At 39.8% G+C, this 6,207-nt stretch overlaps 1 pseudogene; it reads right to left on the reverse strand.

The window, feature by feature from the left end:
- Window positions 1-230: 230 nt before the first annotated feature.
- On the reverse strand, window positions 231-668 carry LOC102867884 (annotated as a pseudogene).
- Between the last annotated feature and the right edge of the window lie 5,539 nt (window positions 669-6,207).

Here is a 6,207-nt window from a genome sequence, read left to right on the forward strand (position 1 = left end):
TTTGGGGTTTGGGGTTTTTTTTTTATGTTCCTCTAGGATTTTGTCTGTGTTTCCTTTCTTTTCTTTTTTAATTTTTGATCATTGTTCTTTTGATTTTTACAGCAGGAAGTTCTACCAGTCTTTCCTCTTCCAGAAGAGCTATTGACCTTATGTCTTGATGACTTTTCTGGGCTGACATCTTGCTATGGCTTTTTTTTTTTTTTTGGTCCACGACCTTTATTGTCACAGGGCTACTTGAGCAGGATGAAGCGGGAGGAGTGGGTGGCGCCGATGCCAGGCCGGCAGTGCTTGACGGGCTTGTAGGTGATGGAGAATTCACCCAGGTAGTGTCCAGTCATCTCGGGCTTGATCTCCACCTGGTTGAAGGTCTTGCCGTTGTACACGCCCACCATGCTGCTCACCATCTCGGGCAGGATGATCATGTCCCGCAGGTGCGTCTTCACCACCTCAGGCTTCTCCATCGGGCGCGCCTCCTTCTTGGCCTTGCGAAGCCGCTTCAGCAGCGAGTGCTGCTTTCTGCGCAGACCCCGGTTCAGCCGCCGCCGCTGCCGAGCGCTGTACAGCTGCATCAGCTGCTCGTAGGACATGTCCAGCAGCTGGTCTAGGTCCACGCCGCGGTAGGTGAACTTGCGGAAGGTCCGCTTCTTTTTCTGCTTCACTTCCGCCATCTTGTCGGAGCCTCGGAAAAGCCTTGCTATGGCATTTTACAGAGTTTGAAAATGTATACTTCTACTGTGACATTGAAATGCTCCAATTAAGGGGCCAAAGAGCATGGTTCCCCTGCTGGGCTGGATCTTGGTGCTATGGTCTCCAGGCACTCTCTCACTGCTGACATTGAGGACAACAAGTACCTGGAATCTAAGTCTGTGGGAAAAGGGTTCCCCAGTCCTCTGACAACTGTTAATCAGTGATCACAGAGTAGGCTGCAGATCTGCAAGTTACCGCTGGAGTCACAGGAAACAAGTATCTTGCTGGAGGTTGGCATAGGCATGACTTTCAGCCCTCTGCTCACTGCTGCCAGGAGAGAGAGGCCTGAAGGCTCACTCCCTGCTTGGGTCTGCACCTGGCTGGAGGCTGAGGTGCCTTCCTGTTCTCTGCTCACTGCTGCCAAGAACATAGAAAAGCCTCCAGGCTCACTTTCCACTTGGATCCATACCTGGCTTCAAAAATGCCTATATATTTTTTTGTTTATGAAGAAAATTATGCTTGTGACTTTATGAGTGAATACAAAATCACATAAGCTATAAATAAAATCATGTTACCTTTGATTTTCTAGTTATGTTACAACCAGCTAGAATGAAAATTTAAAATGAGGGAGAGAAAGAGAGATCTTAGAAAATACTGTCTAATCACCTGATGGTTTTCTCTTGAATAAAAATAATTTCATTACAAGGTCATACTTCCAAAACATTTGGAGCAATCTGTTTTATCTGTGTTCTACCTTTTCCAACAGTGTAAAATGAAGTAAAGCCTATGACAAAGCAAGTACTTAAATATAAATATTCAGGGGTAAAAATACATGTATACACATACTCAATATCCAATTTTTTCTGAGAAATCACTAGCAAATATGAAATTTTAATTTCGTTATTAAAACTTACACATTATTTGATTGTGCATATTCTGTTTTCCCCTCCTCTTAGTTATCATCTTCCTTTAAAAAATATTTTATATTTGTTTGCATACAAAATTCTTATACATTGTGTTTCACACTTTCTTCTTCTTTTAGCTTTTCCTTCCAAAGCATTTGTCCATTCATGTGGTAGAATCCTTACATGCAGGTCTAGGCTCAATCACCTACCTGTACCATGTATAGCCACCACCCTTCTCCCCGTGGAGGCTTGAGTGTTATGATGATGTTGAACAGGTTTCAGCAGAGATGTCAGACTAAGATGGAGTAGGAAGAAAGGCCTGTAATCACCTTTCAAACATCAGCCAAAAGAACCTCTTTGCATCCCACTCAAGCCTTCTATAATGACTGGTCACATCAGATCCCACCATGGAAGATGATCACATCATTACGAAACTGTCAAATTGTATTATATTGTAGCTGCCAAAATATTCAGACTCATGACTCAGGCAAGTTGATACATCCTGGGAGAGCATGATTAAACTTTTGACAACTATTAAAAGATACATTTATTTGATATATTTTCCACCTTGTTCTTTTAATATATAATTGTATGTTATTTTGAAAAACCAAGTACAATTAATTCTAGAATTCTGATAAGATGTGTCCCATATCTGCCTACATCAATTTCATCCTCATTTCTTCTTGAGCTTAGTAGATACATTTTCTTTTCTCTGTAACAGGGCATAATAAACAAAACAAATAGCAGCAGAAAACATGAATTAGTTTTCAGAGTGGATATAATTTTTGCATTGATTTATAATTCAAGTCTGATTTTGAAAAAATAAAGCATTGTAGTATTTTATCATGGTTCTTATCCACCAGCTGCTCTTCAGAGAAAGATAGACGGTATCCTCCCGTGTAAGTAACAATCTCAAAACCTCAACGGAGAGTTAGCTAACTCAGAATTAGATCCAAATGAACAGTGGTGAGTTTGATAATTTGAATGAGCACCTCTTCGGAGGACAGTGGGTGGCCAAGTGACTTGTACTCAGCTGTTAAACGTTGGTGGTTCAAACCCACCCAATAGTGTCATGAAAGAAAGGCTTTGTGATCTACTTCTGTAAATAATACAGCCACAAAAATGCTACAGAGCATTATGAAGTAGCTAGAAGAAAGAGTTTACTCACCAGCAATGGGTATAATACCTTTTCAAATCTGTTAAAAATTACATATTTATATAAAAAGATCAGAAGTGTAAACTAAAATTATTTTAATGGCCTTAGTTTAAAACTTGCTGTGGCGCTCACAAAATCTCATTTACATTCTATCTTCACTTAGGGGAAAGTCTAAATCCTTGCTATGCAGTCTTGAATTAATATTAGAAAGTTAATTCCCGTAAATATTTCCATTAAAGGAAGAAAGATGATGTTTGGTGGGGTTTTTGGATGGGTTTTTTCCCCCCTGGAATTGGTTAAAAACACTTGGTGTATAAAAGTGACCTGAAACAGACAATTTGGCTAGAGAGTTGTTGTGCTGATGGATGGAAATCGTTTATTCGCCACCTGTTGGAAAATGTCAGTGTTCATGTTCTATCATGTGCCTAATTTAGTGTGTAATTGAGAATGTAGCACTTGCAAAGTGGACAAATCTTTTTGAAGGTTTCGTTATTTATATTGAACATATTAATTACACTAAAAAAAGAGGAGAACACAAAGCTATCAGGAAAACAGAGACCACTTTCAAAGTAACTTTAAAGAGGACACACACTGGTTACTTAAAGAGATAAAAGCACCATGTTGTTTGAGTAAGTGTGAAATACTTCAAGACTGCCATATTATCACCATCACAAATTGTCAGCAGATGTTTCTTCCATTCAACTCAAATGGAACTTGGTTTGTCCTGCTGGAAAAAAAAAAAAAACATACACCAGTGGTTTCTCCAGTTCTTACATCTTTTTCTTTTTTAAATTTCTGTTCTACATTAATATTCTCTTAAAAAGTCTTATTGAACTTTTTGATAAATGTTATCTAAAATTCAATACATTGCAGCTTTTTCCTGTGTACTTCACTTTTAGCTGAGGCTAAATATTCTACAGAATCATCTTAAAAACCTAAAAACTTGTTCTAAGAGTAACTTTTATTTACCCAGCAAAAGCTACGGCAGGACTGACTCCTCTTTTTTAATTAAAGCTCATTGTTGCTGAGTCAGAGCCATCTCCCAGCTGACCCTCCTGTTAGCTGTTTTTCAGAGCCTGTAATCACATGTGAGCTGATTGCTCATCTCTTCCCTACATGTCATCTGGTGGATTTGAACTATCTGCCTTTGAACCAGTACTGCAGTTTCTTGCACATGATACCACCAGCACTCACTCTTCTTACATAGATGTATTCAAGAGCTGTTGGTATCTAACATTAACTAAGATCTGGAGAATCCCGTCACCAGCAAAGAGGTAACTCGTGGTTGTTGTGAAGCTAAACACTGTGGCAAATGTGATAATGGTTATCCATGGTGGACAGTGTTTGGTGGAATTCCCTAATTAAAACAAGCTTTGGCATTGACTTGCCTCCAGAAACTCTATGAAGGTGCAGAAACGATGTAAGTATTAAAGCGTTCAGACCTTTTGTTCATAGGGTCACTATGAGTCATTTATGACTTGACAGCGCCTAACAACACCAAAAAAAAATCTGGAAGTGAAAGATGAAAAGGTTAAGAATGGGAACTAAAGATGGGAATGTAAAGCAGATACAGTAAAAATAAATAAATAAACAAATCCACAACTGTTTCCACCAAGTTAATTCTAACTCATGGCTATCCTACGTGTGATAGGGCAGAACTGTGTTTCATAGAACTTTCTAGGTTCCAATCTTCATGGAAGCTGATGATCAGGATTTTCTCCAGTGGTTTCGCTTGGTAAGTTTGAACTAGCAACCTGCAGGATTGTAGTTTAGTGAAAATTGTTTGTGCCACCCAGGCACCAGTATCGAATCTCTTTCAGATCTCTAAGGTTGTAAATCTTTATGGGAGAAGACCTCCCACCTTTCTTCCAGAGTAGCTGACAAACTGCTGAAGTCAAGCTGTATTTAGCTAGCAAGCATCCCAATATATGATATGTACTAAACCACTAGGATTCTTTAAGAAAAAGGTTACAGGCCAATTCTTCTAAAATCTTTCACCATCAAACTATAACAAATATGTAGAAACTTACTGGAAACCTTTCCAATTCTTCTGAATCGCATATTAATTAATTGTACAAACACAATCAACAAACCACAAATATGAACTTAAAAGCTTTGAGGAGTTTTGCAGTGCAGATCTTTACATGAGAAAAAATTCTTTTTATTAGGTGAAGGATGGTGAAAGAGCTACAACTTCTTAAATATCTGTATTTGCCATTCTGTTACTGTCCTATATTTCTCTGTCAAGAAAAATAAAAAACTTTCCAGCTGGAAATGACTCTCCAATCCTTCTTATCTGTTTCACCTCTTGATCTTTCTTTTAAGAAAATGGTCATCTTCAACTTTTTTTATTGTTGTTGTTGTTGTTATGTGCCATCAAGTCGCTTACGACTCATAGCAACCTATGTATAAGAGCTCTAAACGCCGTTCTATCCTGTGCCAACCTAGCCATCTCAAACGCACACATTCTCACCACTCCAGTCACAGAATCAATTCATCTCATTGAAAGTCTTCCTTTCCTTCGCTGCCTATCCACTCTGCCAAACATGATGTCCCTCCCCAAGGACCAGTCCCTCCTTGCAACATGCCCAAAATATGTCAGACAAAGCTTCAAAATCCTTGACTCCAAGGAGCCTTCTGGCTTCACCTTCTCCAGGACAAACCTGTTTTTACTCCTAGCAGTCCATGGTATATTCAACAACCATCTCCAGCACCACAGCTCAAAGGCATCAATTCTCTTTCTGTCATCCCTATTCACTGTCCAACTCTGATGCATAGCACGTAATTGAGAAGACTATAGACCGAATCAGGGGCACCTTAATCTCCAGCCTGACACCGTTGCTCTTCAGTACTCTTGAGAGATCCCTCACAGCTGACTTTGCCAATGCAATTCATCTCTTGATTTCCTGGCTGCTACTACCAAGAGTGTTGACTGTGGAGCCAAATAAACGAAAACTGTTAACTATCTCAATCTCTCCACCGTCCATACTAATGCTGCCAATTGGCCCAGTGGTGAGAATCTTTGTTTTCTTGATGTTGAGTTTCAATCCAAATAGGAGGCTGCAGTCCTTGACCTTCTGCAGCAAGTGCTTCAGGTCCCCCTCAGTTTCAGCAAGCAGGGTTGTGTGGTCGGTATAATGCTGTTGTTGTCTCTTCCACCAATCCTGATGCCACATTCCTCCTCGTACAGCCCAGAGTCTGGGATGATCTGTTCTGCATACAAATTGAAAAAGTATGGAGACAAAATACATCCTTGACAGACCCCCTTCTTGATTTTGAAACATGTAGTGTCTCTTTGCTCTGTTCTGACGACTGCCTCTTGGTCCAAGTATAGGTTTCGCATTTGCACAATCATATGTTTTGGGATTCCCATTCTTCTCAGAGTCAGCCACAGCTTGTTGTGATCCACACAGTCAAAAGCCTTTGCATAGTCAATGAAGCACAGATAGACATTCTTCT

The sequence above is a fragment of the Elephantulus edwardii genome, unplaced genomic scaffold (assembly GCF_000299155.1).
Source record: "Elephantulus edwardii isolate Elephantulus edwardi_28Jun2011 unplaced genomic scaffold, EleEdw1.0 scaffold00008, whole genome shotgun sequence".
In the NCBI taxonomy this organism is placed as follows: domain Eukaryota; kingdom Metazoa; phylum Chordata; class Mammalia; order Macroscelidea; family Macroscelididae; genus Elephantulus; species Elephantulus edwardii.